The sequence below is a fragment of the Lynx rufus genome, unplaced genomic scaffold (assembly GCF_022079265.1).
Source record: "Lynx rufus isolate CCGP_SWC_20201006 ecotype Redwood Valley unplaced genomic scaffold, mLynRuf1.p SCAF_9, whole genome shotgun sequence".
Taxonomy (NCBI): domain Eukaryota; kingdom Metazoa; phylum Chordata; class Mammalia; order Carnivora; family Felidae; genus Lynx; species Lynx rufus.
This window is the reverse complement of record NW_025814897.1, coordinates 74,864,914-74,881,954: the sequence shown is the minus strand read 5'-3', so window position 1 is coordinate 74,881,954 and position 17,041 is coordinate 74,864,914.

Sequence of the window (17,041 nt, the reverse complement as noted above, 5' to 3'; positions counted from 1 at the left end):
GACGGTCAAGGCGGGGTCATGGACGAAAGCAAATCAGAGTTGTCATCTCATTCAGTCCAGCTGAGGCTGACACAGGGACATGCAGAGGAGCAGAGGTGAGGCTGGGTAACACCTATGCTTCCGGTCTACTGTCAGGAGAAGCGGCAGGCATCTCTCCATGTGGGTTTAGAGCCCCAGTGACAATCCCACTCCAGGCACTATTTGCTGAGTTAACTTTATCTAAGGCGGAAGAACGGGCTTTGAAATCGGCTAGACCCGAATTCACATCCTGGCTCCACCACATGAGGGTTCTTGAACACGGATGTTTAAACCAATTCAACTTAAAGGGCACTTGTGCTAAAATTCAGTCAATACATCGGGCGATCTGTCATTTTATGTAATTGATACATCCCAGCAGAGCAAGTGCTGACTTAAATGCGTGACACACACCCCCCTTTCTCTCCTAATCACACACACACACAATCAGTGTAACCCGTAAGACCCAAACAGGAGAAGCATCACCTTTTAAATTTTTCTAAGTCAACTCAAATCTTGCTCAGGTCCCACCTGCCTGGTTGGCAGAGTCAGGAGATAGGACCTTGGGCATTCGGAAGGTTGTGCCCTGTCTCTTGTGACTGTGCGTGAATTTTGACCTTGCGCAGTCCAGGAAAGCTGAGGAAGTACCTAGATTCTCACGGGGCCATGCGGACGCTGATGGCCAAGCCAGCATGTGAACAATTCGTTTCAAGGTGGTGGCTCCGCTGGTGGCACCCATGCCATCTCAGGCACACTTGGCCACCGGGCCATCACGTGGCTCCAAGGGCATAGTGCTTTGTGTTTAGTACACAGGCAGCCCCATAGTCCTCCTCACCTCTCAGAAATCCTGCTACCCCCGGGGAGGTGGGCAGAGGGGTTCAGGGGCTTCTAGTGCTCCTTCTTATCCCAATCCTGTCGTCCAGCTCCTCCAGGCTGGGCCACACTCCTCACTTTTGCTCCCTCAAAGCCTCTAGCCCCTCTCTTATGGACCCATCTACCTTCCCCCTACATCTTGGAGCTGAAATAGAAAAGCCATCGCCTCCCCACAGCCATCCAAATTAGAGGAGCCCAGAATTGAGAACAGAACACCTGAGGGAAATTCGTGGGAGAAGAAAGGGAAATTTACCTTTCTTTTCTTTTTTTTTAATTTTTTTTTTCAACATTTATTTATTTTTGGGACAGAGAGAGACAGAGCATGAACGGGGGAGGGGCAGAGAGAGAGGGAGACACAGAATCGGAAACAGGCTCCAGGCTCCGAGCCATCAGCCCAGAGCCCGACGCGGGGCTCGAACTCACGGACCGCGAGACCGTGACCTGGCTGAAGTCGGACGCTTAACCGACTACGCCACCCAGGCGCCCCTCTTTTCTTTTTTTAACTCCCCTTCTTTCTCTGTGTTTGCTATTTAGTCCTTAACAACAAAAAAAGATGAAACAGATTAATTTCTCCATGACTCAATGTCTTTTGTAACAAACCCTCTAACAGAGTAAAAACACCCTCTAGAGTTTTGATTAATAATCACTTCCCAATATAAATGCTTTGCAGACAGTTTTTGTTTTGTTTTGTTTTGTTTTGTTTTGTTTTGTTTTTTTGTCATTGGTAAATGACAAAACCAGTAAACACATGATGGCCACATGGTACTTAAAAAATTTTGGAGGCAGCCCTGGCTTTGAGGTCAAGGGCCATAGATTCAACCCCAATTCCATCACTTACCAGTATGTGATCTTGGGCAAGTCACTTAATCTTCCTGAGCTAGACTATAAATATCAAAAAGGCAATAACCATTTGTTTACTTTTGTATTGGTGTACAGAATGCATCAAATAAATGAACAAGCTGAAGTCACTCAGCACAAGCTAGATGTTTAATAAGCATGAGGTTCCTTTGCCTCTTCCTTCCCAGCCTGTTTTTCATCCTTTTTATTTTGAAATAGGTATAGATTCACAAGACGTTGCAAAAATAGTATAGAGAGGTCTCATGTGCCCATCACCCAGCTACCTGCCATGGCGACTTTTTACATGATGCCTGTAATGTATTATCAATTGATTGGCATAATAGCATCATCAGTTTCTGCGTGCACCTTTTTCTGGTACATCTTTGCATTGTGTAATTTATATAACAATCTATAACCGCTGCCACAGGCAAGGCACAGAACTGCCCATCACCACAAAGCAGGGGTGCTTTCCCCTTTACAGTCAAGCTGCTTCTCCCCTGCCCCCTCCCAAGCCCCTGCAATCACTTATCTCTTCTTCATCCCTGTAATTTTGTCAATTGGAAAAATGTTTTATAAATGAAATGATATAATATCTAACCTTTTAAGATCAGCTTTTTTCACTCGGTATAATACCCTTAAGAGACACCCAGGCGGCTGCATGTGTTGAGAATTGTTCCCTTTTTCTGCCCTGGGAGTGTTCCATGGTGTGGACATACCACAGATTGTTCAACCTTCACCCATCAAAGGACATCCGGATTATTTCCAGTTTGGGGCTACTACAGATAAAGCTGTACGATAAAGCTGCTACGAACATTTGTGGATAAGACATTGTGTGTGAACGTGTTCTGCAAATATTCTATGTGAAATGAGTTTGTGTGGGGAAAAAGGGCACTATGAATGTTTTGTGTGAACATAAGTTTTTAATTTCTCTGAAATAAATGTCCAGGATTGAGATTCGTGGGGCCTATAGCAAGTATATGTTAAACTTTCAACGAAATTGCCAGGTTTCCCGAATGGCCGTACCATTTTCTGTGCCCACCAAGAACATTTGCAAGATCCACTTTCTATGCATCCTTGTCACTATTTGTTTTATGAGTTTTTTTTTAAATTTTATTTTAGCCATTCTAATGAGTATCTAGTGGTATCTCATTGTGTATGGGGGGGGGAGTTCTTTTTTTTTTTTTTTTTTAATTTTTTTTTTCAACGTTTATTTATTTTTGAGACAGAGAGAGACAGAGCACGAACGGGGGAGGGGCAGAGAGAGAGGGAGACACAGAGTCGGAAACAGGCTCCAGGCTCTGAGCCATCAGCCCAGAGCCTGACGCGGGGCTCGAACTCCCGGACCGCGAGATCGTGACCTGGCTGAAGTCGGACGCTTAACCGACTACGCCACCCAGGCGCCCCAAGGGGGAGTTCTTAATTAGACTTTACACTCTGCGTGGAGCCCAATGGGTGCCTAATGACCCTGAGACCAAGAGTAGGACGCTTAACAGACTGAGCCACCCAGGCGCCCCTCACTGTGGTTTTAACTTTATGCATTTCCCAAATAATCTGTGATGTTGAAATCTTTTCATGTGTTTATGAGCCATCTGTAGGTCTTCTTTAGTGAAGTGTCCAAATCCTTTGGCTCATTTTCTAAATGAATTGTTTAGAATGATCTTTAAGCTGAAAACTAGTCTGTTGTCAGATGCGTGATTTGCAAATATTTTCTCCGAGTTCATGCTTATTATCTCATCTGTCAACTGAGTCTTTCACAGAGCAAAAGTTTTTCATTTTAACCAAGTCCAGTTAGTTTCTTTTCTTTTATGGATTTTGTTTTTGGTACCACATCTCAGCTCTTCTCCTATTAGCTGATGAAGGTTTGTTCCCTGTGGTCTCTTCTAAGAGTGTTATGGTTTTACATTTTACATTTAGATCTATGATCCATTCTGAGTTTATTTTTGTATGACACGTGAGGTGTAGGCCCAGGTTCATTTTATTGGCTATTGATGTTCTATTTGTTTCTGCCAAGTGAAATAGCACCAGGTTTGACAGGAGTCACAAAAGTAAGATGATACCCATAGAGGCGGGATGTTGGAACACAATCCCTTGCAGGAAATTAATCACCTCCTGTGTGTGGCCAGGGAGCTTGATCCTATGGAAACCAAACATTCCACCATTGAGTCTTCTGGAACTGTGTTGTGCAACCAAATACCGTTCATACTGGATCCCTGAGGAGAGTCCTGCTACACTTGGCCTCACAGCCTAGAACATACTTTTGTTTGGAGGAGGAAATAAACATTGGAAATTCCTGTTGTACATGATAGCATATTATGTGTAAGAGCAGGAAAAGTGTGTCTTCTAGAAGCATGGTCCCAGAGGTGGAAAGGGCCCAAAGTAGGAAATTCCTCCTATGGCCTCTTGGAAAGGACAATCATTCATTCAACAAATGTAGATGGAGTAGCTACTATGTGTTAGGAACTAGGCAATAAAGATGCAGAGTGAACAAAACAGATGGGTCCCTGCCCTTTGGTGGGGGAGGGGAGTGGAGTGTAGGTAATTATATATACATGCACAATACTGTATGCTAAAAGCTAGTGAAATGATGCAGAGGTAATATGTGGCAGGGACATCTAACCTAGACTTGGGGAGCCCGACAGTGCTTCCTGGAAGAAGTGATGCTGAATTTGAGACCTAAAAAATGAACAGCAGGTAGAATGGAATCGGTGGGATGGGCGTGGTAGTAAGAAAGAAGAGTCTTCCAGGCGAAGGGGGACAGCATGTGCAAAGGCCCAGGGGTGGGAGTGAGTGTGGTAGGGCACGGCTCTAATGCATCAGTGTTGCCGGTGTGTAAGGCACAAGGGAAGAAGCTGCCCTGGTCAGACCATGCAGGGCCTTGAAAGTCCCACCCATTGAAAGGGATCCACCCATTTCATGAGGATACCAGAAATCCACAGGAAAGAGTATAACAGGAGTGTAATGGACGCACATTTGTCTTTTAGAAGTCTCAGTCGGCAACATGGAAGCAGGCGGCTGGCTGGGGCAATTTTTAGGCAACTGTTGCAAGAGATGCTAAGACCAGAATAGGGGCGGTGCATTTACATCAAAGTGGGATCTGAGGCTTAAGGACTGAAGATGAGGTTTGAAAGATCACTTCGAAAGATGAGGGAAAAGAGTTGTACGGAGAAGCACAAGAAGTAAGCGGCTGAGTTGAGGACGGGTTGAGGAGGAAACTTTGTGTGGACACTCCCAGCCAGGAAAGCCAACTCAGTATTCCCTCCCCCTTGAGACCCTCCCATGTTGGATAGTCCTGCTTGAGCAGACCTCTGCTTCCCTGTAACTTTTCTGTCCTGGTCCAACTTCAGCCCTGAGGGGCCACACAGAACGAGTCCATCTCTGAGAGTCTATATGGCAGCCCTTTGACCATTTTATTTATGTATGTATGTATGTATGTATATATTTAGAGTGCAGGGGAGGGGCAGAGAGAGAGAGAGAATCCCAAGCAGGCTCCACCCTGTCAGCACAGAGCCCAACTGGGGCCCAACTCACAGTCTGTGAGGTCATAACCTGAGGAGAAATGAAGAGTCATATGCTTAACTGACTGAGCCACCCAGGCACCCCCCTCTTTGACCGTTTTAAAGACGTGGGTCACATTCTCTCAAGCTTTCTTTTGTTTTGTTTGTTTGTTTGTTTGTTTTAAAGTTTATTTCTGAGAGACGGGGGGGGAGAGAGAGAGCAAGCATGCCATTTGGCGGGGGGGAGGTGGAAAGAGAGAGAGAACCCCACACAGTGTGGAGCCTGATGAGGGGGCTCCCATCTCACAAACCATGAGGTCATGACCTGACCCGAAATCAAGAGTGAGACTCTTAACAGAAGGAGCCATCCAGACGCTCCCTCTCAAACTCTCTTTTCTCCCACTTCCTCATGCGTAGTTCCTACAACCACTTCCCATTTGGCAAGGGTTCTCGACCCCTCTTCTTTCCGGTAGTCCTTCCACCTCCCGCCTTTTATTTAATCATGAGGTGCCCAAACTCTGGATACAGAGTCTGGTCAGCCAGAAGACAGTCAGCATCACCTTCTGGAGCGTGGTCATTCTACCCTGACATCCCCACACACTTCTGCCCTTGTTGAGAACGTTGCCTCCCTTCCTTGAACATATGAGCCTCTATCACCCAGTGAGGTCTGTGGTAAACCTGGGCACTGGGTCAGGCCTGGGCCCAGAGCCTCAGTCAGGGAAACAGCTTAATGAGGGCTTGGCTGGCTCACCTCCAATAGCAGGCAAACTGAGTCTGAGAGCACATGACCCAGCCTCACCTGGAAACGGATTTCCTTCCTTTTCTCCTCTCTTGAGAATCAAGGCACCAGCAACAATTCACTGACCACTGTTGGGTGTGTGGCTTGGTGAAGAAAACAGATGTGGGGCACTGGCTCTGTCTTCAGAAACCATGTAGCTTTGTTGGGAGAGAGGATATAGAATGGGCAGCCAGAGAAGACCTTTGACAGAGGAGATGGGGCCACAGCTGGGCCTTGAAGAATGGGAGAAAAAAATCAGCTGATGAGAATAAGGCAGAGCACTAGAATGGAAAAGGAGAAATAAGGTAGAGGCCAAAGGGTCTAAGGTGGACCTGGGGGAAGAAAAGTAGATACTGTGAGCTAAGCCGAGACTCTATATATGTGAGCACTGAGAGAAAATGCTGCAAAGGTAAGTTGGAGCCATATTGGGATGCCAGCTATAGAGAACTGGGGTCTCCTCTACGCTGGGAGCTGCCAAGGGCTCTCGAACCAGAGAAGGAAATGATTGAAGTGGTTGTTACTTTGCTTTCTGACCTGCCAAAGCTAGACAGATGAATCCACACTCTGCTGTGACCCAGGAAGACAGAGCTTCATGATGTCTAGAAGGATAAAACCCTTTCCAGGAGTGGTCCGTGGAATGCAGAGAAACACCTAGCTGGCATAGTTTTAGCTGACCTTCAGGCAGTCTTTCCAATGGTCCCTCCTAGGGGGATAAGGACAGAGAGAACAGTGAGCTTTTTGTATGAGTGAGACCCACATGTGGGACTCCATTGCTTACAAATTATTAAGAAATTCAAGTGGCAACATTAAATCAAACATGGGGCCCTTCTAAGCACAGGTTGGATGCCCACGATCTCTGTCTGAAGACAATGATGGGGGCAGGTTCTTACCCAAATGCATGCAGTGGGCTTGCAAGGGGTTCCCGCTTTCAGAATGCCCACAGCCATTCATTTCCCTCTCTTTCCTGGGCAGGTGATAGCCTAAAATTCTAGCTGTGGCAGTCAGCTTATGGCTGTTAGCTTCATGAAAAGAACAATAGGCGAGGGACGGGAAATCTGAGCTGCAGTCCTGGTTTTACTTCAAAATTGATCTGAGTCAGTTCTGGACCTTAGTTTTGTGGCTCATGTTAAGTGTTCAGTAAGTATCATTTTTCTTCCTTTCCATAAAGAAACTCCAATTCTGGGATCCCTACTCTACGGCTTCTTGCTGGAGTATTTGAAAGAAGATGTGGGTTCCAATGATGGGTCTTCAGTTGCAGAAAAATCTCAGTGAAATGCATTCATATCTCAGAGCAAACTCCAAATACCTTTCTGTATCCTAATACCTTCCCACCTCACCAGAAAAGTCACCTTTGGCCATTCTCTGACAAGGATACACTTTAAAGGACTTCAGGTCTATTCTTAGCTATTCTGCCAGCTCTCTGTAGAACCTAAGGCAACTGATTTCCTCTCCCAGTGTCTCCTCTTCTGAAACCTGTTTCCCCTTCTGTAAAATGCGAGAATTGACAAGGTGATCTCCAAGGTCCTTTTCTGCTCTGGGTGCTCCATTTCCTTGAATCTGTGAAGTAACTGGTCCAGCATTTGTCATCACCTGGTGTGAAGATGAATTTACCTGTCTCTACCAATAGAAAGTAAGCTCACTGAGATCAAGAAGGATTGTGATCCATCTCTGAATCTCCATTTCCAGCACCTTGCACTCAATTATTTGTTGAAAGCACAGAGCTACCAATGGATGGACAAGGTTGCTGGGGGAGAAACATAAAACAAATGAGCCAAGGAAGTGAAAACAGAGATATAATCAGAAGAATCAGAAGAATGTGCAAAGGGAAGAAAGAGAATCAGGGCAATATTGTATCAAGGGAGATTGAATACTGGGTGACCAACATCTCCAATAATACAAAGGATATTTAAAAATTTAAGGTTAAAAAAACACACCAGATTTCATAATTAAGACGTCATTGGTAACCTCTGAAAGAAGTCAGGCTGCCAAAAGTTAAGAAGTGGGGGCGCCTGGGTGGCTCAGTCAGTTGAGCGTCCGACTTCGGCTCAGGTCTTGATCTCGCCGTCCATGAGTTTGGGCCCCGCTTTGGGCTCTGTGCCGACAGCTCGGAGCCTGTTTTGGATTCTGTGTCTCCCTCTCTCTCTGCCCCTCCCCTGTTCATGCTGTGTCTCTCTGTCTCTGAAAAATGAATAAACCTTTAAAAAAAACTTAAAGAAGTGGGTGGATCATGAAGTACGGACAGCAAACATAAATGAGTCAAGAAATTTGGTGGAAGAACAGAGAAAAACAAGAAGATCTCAAGACATCTGGCAACACTGAAAGATGAATAATTGCTTGTTTATTAGTTTTGTTACTTTAAGAGAAGGAGATCCAAAATATTTGTTAACCAAGGGGAAGGGGTGGAAGAGAAAGAGACTGAAGGTTTTAGAGAGGGGTAGAGGAGGCCATCGATGGATTGGTGTCCTGGAGGAGTCGGTAGAGGGGACTGAGAGCACAGCTCTTTCTCCCCAACTCTGCCACCTGCCAATCTGACAGGTGGATCACCGGGTACTATAGAGGGAATCCAGACATCTGAAGGGGGCTGGGCAACTGGTCTTTTAAGATCCTTTCCCAATTCTGTGATCACCATTTCCATCCATCCTTCTTGTGCCACATGGCCCGCAAGCAGATGATAGCAGACGGTGTGAAAAAGTCTTTGAAATGTGGTCTAGTGTTTGCAGTATTTCCTGACCTACTAATACCGGTAACTGATCAAAGAGGAAGTGAGCCTTTTGAGACGAATTCCACCTGCTTTGGAATGTAGACCAAGGAGGGAGAGTGGCATAGTAGGAAAAGCACCAGATTGGGAGTCATGAGTTTGGATCTAGTCTCTCCTTGTAATTTCTTATGTGCCCTTGTTCTTTGAGCACATTTCCTCTTCTCTGAGTTGCAGTTTTCCTTGGAAAACAGGAGTTCAAGATAGAAATTGATTTACTTCTATGTGTCCCAACTCTTGAGTGTTACAGAGGCATCCTTAAAGAGCTGGCACTTGTCTTCGTGGTTCTTGGGTAGCTCTGCACTCAACGTGGCCACTGTGGTACAAGGAACAAAAGTGAGGCTAGAGCAGGTAATTCACGCTGACATCACAGAGCTCAAAATATTGCCATCAGCTCCAACAGGAAAACCCACATGCTTGTCAGTGACGTTCTGGACTTTCTTGTTTGGTCTGTGGCACCGGCATGACTGAATCACGTTTAGCAGAAGGAGGGTCACGTCTGGCGGTGTGCTGATGACACTGATGAAACTCAGCATTGCCTTGGGGGACTGAGTCCCTGACTGAATTCCAAGTTCTCAATTCAGAACTTGGTTTGCACTTTGTTGACCAATCTCCACTAGGATTAAAGGGAGGTGGATGTATCTTTGTCATCAAATATATCGTGACAAATTAGCCATGTGTTAATTCATAAAAATGCATTGTGCAACTGCCTTATTCATTAAATATATGTGTATCGAATTGATGGATGGATGGATGGATGGATGGATGCACTGGTGGATGATGATGGATGGAGAGATGGGTAGAGGATGGATGGGTGACAGGTTGAGGGATGATGGATGGATGTGAACCTAGGATATGGTTCACAATATCACTCACCAAATGGGCATATGAGCCAGGAGTTTTTCAGTGACAAGTGACAGAAACCTTAATCCAAGTGGCTTAAGAGGAAATTCAAAAAGAAATGTGGTGATTTATATATCCGAGAAATTATCAAGAGTACCAAAGTCCCATGTGTCTTGCAGCTCTGGTTTCTTCTGTTCTAGCTTCCTCTGCAAATGGTCTTGCCTCCACCTGGTAGCCAGTTTCACAACCAGGAGCTCCGTGCTTACGTTCTTCTAGCTTTGCAACACCAAAGGAAAGAGTGCCTTGCCCCTACGAGTTCTACAAAAAGTCCTCAAGAGGGTCCTCCCTGGCCCAGGTTGCATCATGGGGTCATCTCTGGGCAAATTCTATGGCCAGGAGGGTGCAGCACTGACTGTCTGGATCTGCGTCTAGAGGTGAGGGCAGCCCCAATGAAACACATGGACTGAGAGCGACAGCAAGGTGGTATTCCCCATTCCCAGGAGATAAGGGAATGGACACTGGACTGGGCAGGCAAAACCCAGCGAGATGTCCTCTCACCGGGTAACTCTATTCCCCTGATTGTCCTCACGGCAGAGGGTTTATGTGATGGGAAAGCCCTTTGACAAGGTGGGTGGTTATTCTTTCACTTATCATTTCTTAGTAACCACCATGGCTGCTCCTCCTCTTAAAGCCTTCCCCAGCATCTAGGCCTCCAGGCTCCTCCTTTTTCTCATCTAGGCCATTTAACCTTTCATGCCATCTGACTAAATGTCAAGTGTATCCGGAGAGGTCAAAAGTACCTACAACTTTGTCAGGCCCAGCAAAGAAATGTGGCAAGAATAAGACTCTCTCTCTCTCTACATGGGAAACTCCCAATCGAGTCAGTGATAAATCTCCTTGCATTGTTCTCTAATAGCTCTGTATGTAAATCTAATCTAATCTCCAAAACAAAACTGCCGGTTCCTTGTGGGCCAGGCCAATCCTCTCCCTTCTCCTAGGTCACGCCTATCCCTCCAGGCTGTATCACCTGAGAGTACCTGTCATGGGCCCTTGGAGCTCCTGTCAGTGAATGATTGGAAGCCTTACCCCATAAGTCCCAACTTTCTTGCTAAAAGATCCCCATGCTCCTAGCAGCCAAGTCAGTCCTCCTCTTTGCTGCCTCACATCATGTGCCTTGCTTCCCCCACCATCTCACCCTGAGGCCCTGGGTCACCACATCACTGGCACCCTCACCCACAGCTTAACGATGTCTTCCGTTCTTGGCTTCTAAAATCATTGGGGTTGCGTGGCCCTGGCTGTCCCTTGGATCTAGCCATCTGCAAGCCAGGGAGAGAAAGGATCCTTCTCTGGCCTCCATTAGACCATCTTGCAAGGCCAGAAACAGGGTGGCAGCTTCATGGTCTGCTCTGTGTTGGTCAACAAATATGTGCTGATCATCTATGACTCTGCACCCGGAACGCGTGCTAAGGAAATTGGTGAGTAGGCAGGCAGGGCTCTGTCCTCCAGGAGCTCACAGACCGGAAGGAAGACTATAGAGCCCTCACCCAACCCTGGGAGAGTGAAGCTTCTCATGCGGCTTCCTTGTGATCTCTTCCATCTACTCACTGGAATGGAGATGAGAGGGACTCAGTACAAGTACCCCAGGTGGCTTGGTTATGGTGCAAGGGAGTAGGGAGGGAAGGAGAGGAGTGGCCCCCATGATGAGCTATTCAAACTGGTCCTTCTGTGTCATTTGTCAGTCAGATCCCAGGACTTAGCGTAGGGACCCAGACTCATGTTCCCTCCACCGACTGCCAGGGAGGGAGTGGGGAGGCAGCTGGCCACATGCTGAGACCTTTGGCCTCAGCCATTCATTCAAGGCAGCCAACCAGGACTCTCCTGGGAGGTTCCTGTATCCTTGCTGCTTGCACCAATGTGCCCACACCTGTAGTGGGTACACTCTGGAACCCTTGCCTCATTTATACTCTTCCATCCCCAAGCACAGACCTCTGTGCTGGGGACCAGCGCTCAGGAGACTGATCAGAAAAGTGAAATGAAGTAAATGTAACTGAACCGAAACTGATCTGCCCTCTCCTAGGCGCCTAGCAGACAGAAGGTGATCTTTTAGAAAGAAGGAGCATTTCCTAATCCACCTGCTCTTCCAGGAAGAGTCCTTGAATTCCTTCGGAAGGTGAGCATTTCTCTGGCATATGTCTCTTCTCTCCTTTGAACTCAGAGGCGAAATTGCTCCCAGGATCTCAGTCCCCTTCTCTCTGCCCCCACCTCTTCTTTCTGACATTAAAATCAGTCACTGCCTTTCATATCCACACGGGAGGGGGTGGGGCTCCGCTAATGAATGTTTGAGAAGCCCTTTGAGATCTTGGATGAAAGGCACCTTATAAAATACAATTAAAAATAATAGGGGTAATTACTAGCTGAGTTAGTCCCTGTAGGTTAATTAGAGAGTTTTCCTCTGGCAGGTTCTGAATTTGTGCAGAGACACATGGGTTCAAAAGGCGAAACTGATTTGAGATTTCAGGGGCCGCTGTTATGCTTCCCGTATTCCAGGATCGTGCACTGGCATTTTTTTTTGGAAATCTGAGGAGTATTGCAGCAGGCCAGAGCTGGAAAAGATCTTTCAGACAGTCTGTCCAACTTTCTTGGTTTGCAGATAAAGTCAGTGAGGCCCGGAGAGGTAATGTGACTGGCTCAAAGTTGCACAGCAAATGTGACACAACCACGGCTCTGACGTCCAGTCGCTGGACAGCCCAAATGGGGTGGAGGTGGGAGGTCCTGTCACCACTCCTAATTAGTAATGCACCCTATCCAATCTGTGCAAACTGGTGACCTTCTATTGCACAGTAGAGCATTGGAAGAAGAGTCAGACTAAGCCGAGTTCAAATTCTAGCTCTGACACATATGACAGACAGTGGCTGGCAAGTGAGCCTCAGTTTCCTCATTCTTAAAGTGGGAATAATAACTGCCTCAGAGGGTTGCTGGGAGGTACCAATAAGCAAGGCACACAGAAGCATCTGCTTTGGAGCATGTATTCAGTCAATGCTGGTTGAATGAGCACTGTAAGAAGGAGTCTTGGCAATGTTAGGGTTTGACCTACAGTCCTTGCTTTGCATACCTATGTTCAGTCTGTATTTAATGAGCCCCTATTATGTGCCTAACACTGTGCTAAGCTTTCCAGTACTTTATGTCAGTTAATCATCACCACACCCCCATGAGATTAGCTATGTGAAATTGAGGTTCAGAGAGGTTAGCTAACTCATCGAAGGTCACACAGCTGAAGAGGAGGCAGGACTTGAACCCATACTCTCTGCCTTCCTTTGTGGGGGGGGAAAAAAAAGGCACGGTCATTGTTGTGATCACAATGGAGCCCCCAGGGGATTTTCTGCTGTGATAATGGAGAAAAGTGATGGAGGGCGTCAGGGAACAGGTATAGCCCAAGATGACCCACTGAAGCATTTGTTTTTACGGTTATGAAAATTAAACTCTTCTCCTTAACCAATATTTATTTATTTGGGGCATCTGCATTGATGCCAGAAGTCAAATGATCTGCCTTGAGAAAAACAGTAGCCGTCACTGAATTTAGGAACAAGACGCCTAGATTCAGGTCTTGGATGTGTTCCTTAGAAACCATGTGACTTTAGTCAAGTTTCTTTACTTCTCCGTCTTCGGAGTCACGTGGTGCTGGTCTGTATAATGGGCATGACACTTCTCACTTTATCCCTCACATGGGATCTTCAGAAGCTCAAGTGGCAGGAGCACAGAAGTACTTTGTCAATTGCAACCTCCTTTACAAATGGAAATCGTTACTATTACCAGTTATAGTTTAGAAGATTTTCAGAGTGATAGAGGAGGGGGCTGGCGCTCCTGTGGACTTCAGGAAAACTGACTCAGCATTTGTCTTCAAAAGACAGTTGAGAGCATTCATAGCTCTAAGCTCAGACTATTTGGCTGAAGAGAGCATTTTAGGGGACCAGTCTTTTGAGATTCAGTTGTAAATTGAAATGGGTTCCATTTATTTGAGATTTCAATTTTTTTCCCAGCTGAGTCCCAAGATTCAGAACCAGCTGTGTGACATCTTCCACTTCTGTGTGTGAAGAGGAAACTCAGCCCCTATGGAAGGCTGCTGGAGGAGGCCAGCGAAGGAGGAAAGAAGCTGACCTTAAGTCGTTAATCATCCTCCATGATTTCCTCATCAATCAAACCTTTCACAATACTCCCTAGAAACTAGAATAGCCAGGACTATGTTCTTCTGAAATACTCTTTCAGAATGGGTGATGTTGAGTCATCCTCCCCAGGGATTTCCAGGGTAGACGAAGAGAATGATAGTGTTTCAGACTACTAGAGCTAAAGGGAACTCAGAAGTCCCTTGCCCTCTGCCAGCGTTTGGGCCTTCTGGGGAGACAGTCATCTGACACTCTCAGTGATGGAGTGCCCACTCCCTCACTTTTTGCTAAAAGTCTCCCTATCTCCAGCCATCATCTGCCTTCATGTAATTCTCACTCACTGCTCAAGGGTCTGTCCTCTGGTGCCGCGGTGACAGATCTTCCCTTCTCCAACACCACTGGTCATGTGTCAACCCTGAGACACCTTTCCCAAGACTAGATTTCCCGTGTTAGAGGTGGTGCGATACAGACAAAAGTGCATGGCGTTAGATGGCAGAAAGAAAGGCTTGAATTCAAATCCCAGTTCATCAACTCATTGGCATTAACATATAGAAAGTGTTTGCACACAATGGGCATTCAACGAGCAGTGGTCTTCATATGGCAAGATCCACTCACATTTAAAGCATTTATTGAGGGCTTACTTTGTCTCAGGCACTTTGCTGAGTGCTGCCCACAAGGGAGCAGAAAGAGAATGACATTTGTTGTCAAAAACCTGGGCTCTAATCCAAGCTCTACCATTTATCAATCCCATAACCTTGGAGAACAGACTGACTGAAGCCTTATCATCTCATCCCTGCATAGGTATTCCTGAGCCTTACCTGTCTCATTTGGCAAAGGGATGTTGTGGGGATTAAATGATATGATGCACAAGCACTGAGCCCAGTACCTGATTCAGTACGAAGGCTCAGTAAGTGGCTGCCATATTGAAAGAGTCGAGGATACTGAGTACATGATGGAGTTAAGGCGAAGGCTCAGCTCAAGCATGACAATGGATATTTTATTATATGGAATTTAATGTAATCTTATCTAATTTTATGGTTCCTAACATGGACTCTGGACTCTTTCCTTTTTCTACTTATTTTCCCAGGGGGATAGATTCTTGAATATACAGGGGCAAAGTCCTTTAGCTTTGTTGTGTTGTAGACACCCATGGGAATCTTCTACATAAAGATGAAAGCTGCGCCACTCAGCTAGACATAGTCCTAGCCAAAGAAGAGTCTAGCTATGTCTCTGACTCTTAAGAAGTTTAATTACATTAAGGTATGAGTGGCTGGTAGCTGCAGGTTTCCAGAGAGAAGGCTCCCAGCCTACACTGAGGAGTATGATGACAAATTCTAGTCATCCTTGAGATTAGAAGGTCGTCAGGACTGGGGCTCAGGGCTAGCTATAGCTTCTGTTCAGAGCAGAGAAACTAAGGCAGAAGATCAACTATATAGTTGAGGACAATAAGGGGAGGGAGTGGGCGGGAAAAGAAAACTCAGCAGGCACCTGGGCGCCCTGCCTTGCAAGCACCAGTCTAGGACAGCACTGGGACCTCTGAGCCCATTCTCTGGGGGTCATGCCTAGCTTGGGGCCAGGACTTAGTCCATCACTTTAGGGTCTCTGTTGGGCTGGGAAAGGCAGCAGCTGACAGAATCAACGCTACTAATCCTAGTCTTTCTCTCCATTTGAACCACCGGATGGGGAGAAACAGGTAGAGGAAAAATGAAGTTTCGTTTTGTCGCTATTCCGGAACACTCATGCAAAGTGCCCGTCCTCGTAATTCAGCATGGGTGTTCAGCAGGATGACTATAGTTAATAATTCTATATTACATATTTGAAAGTTGCTAAGAGAATAGATATTAAAAGTCCTCATCACAGGAAAAAAATTCTGTAACTATGTTTGATGATGGATGTTAACTAGACTTATTGTTGTGATCATTTTAGAATATATACAAATATTGAATCATTATGTGGTATACCTGAAACTTACAATGTTATATGTCGATTATGTCCCAATAAAAAAATGTTTCTTAAAAAGTGTCTATCTTACTTCTGTTTTAGGCAATATGATGAATGAAAGCCATGGTTCTCAACCTCTTTTTTTTTTTTTTAAGTTTATTTATTAATTTTGAGGGCAGGGACAGAGAGAGAGAATCCCAAACAGGTTCCATGCCCAGCATGGAGCCTGATGCAGGGCTTGATCCCGTGACCATGAGATCATGGCCTGAGCTAAAATCAGGAGTCGGACACTTAACTAATGGAGCCACCCAGGTACCCTGGTTCTCAACCTCTATAAGTCACCTGGGGTCTTGCAAACATGCGGATTCTGATTCTTTGGATCTGGATAGAGCCCCAAATTCTGCATCTCTGAAAAGATGCTGAGGCTGTTCTGAAACTCTCCGCCTAGGAAATATATCAAAATGTTAGAAAAAAGCTAAAAATAGGCTTTTAATCAATGGTAGAGACTTCAAGAAAGGGGAATCTGAGGCCAGGAATGAAGCCAGACCCCAGTCCCAGTGGATACATGTGAAAAAAAAACGGTCACATCTTCTGGAAGATTCTACACAATCCCGTGGCCCAGACCTGTTACACATAGAATTTTGCTAGGAACAGGAAAGTGACCCTCAGCCGTAGTTCTTGTACCCATATGGGGCGGGGAGTCAAATGGGAGTCCAAGCCACATAAAGCCAGGACTCAGGAAGGCCTATATCTTGAGGAAAAGGGTGATCAATATAAATGAAAACAATATAAATAAAAGCAAAAACAGAGAAGTGTCTGTGTCAGCCCTGATTTGGAGAAGTTGAAAAAAAAAAGTCCCTGAGATTTTAGGGCTCACCCTTGTGTGCTGTGAGAGTCTGATAGGACACTGGTAGCACGATCTTAAAATCCCTAAATGATCATTTAAATCTAAAGTGGACCCCCGTATGTTATCAGTATGTCCGATGTCTGGCTGAAGCAATCACAAAATCCTCCCTGCAGGAATGCACCTCAAACCAGGCCGTGTAGAATTATCAGAAGATTTTTAAAAATAGGGGTTCACAGGGGCACCTGGGTGGCTCAGTCGGTTAAGCGTCCGATTTCAGCTTAGGTCATGTTCTTGTGGTCCGTGAATTCGGCCCCCTGGTCAGGGTCTGTGCTGACAGCTCAGAGCCTGGAGCCTGCTTCAGATTCTGTGTGTCTCTCTCTCTGCTCCTTTCCTATTCACGCTCTCTCTCTCAAAAATACATAAACATTAAAAAAAATTTTTAAGGGGCGCCTGGGTGGCACAGTCGGTTAAGCGTCCGACTTCAGCCAGGTCACGATC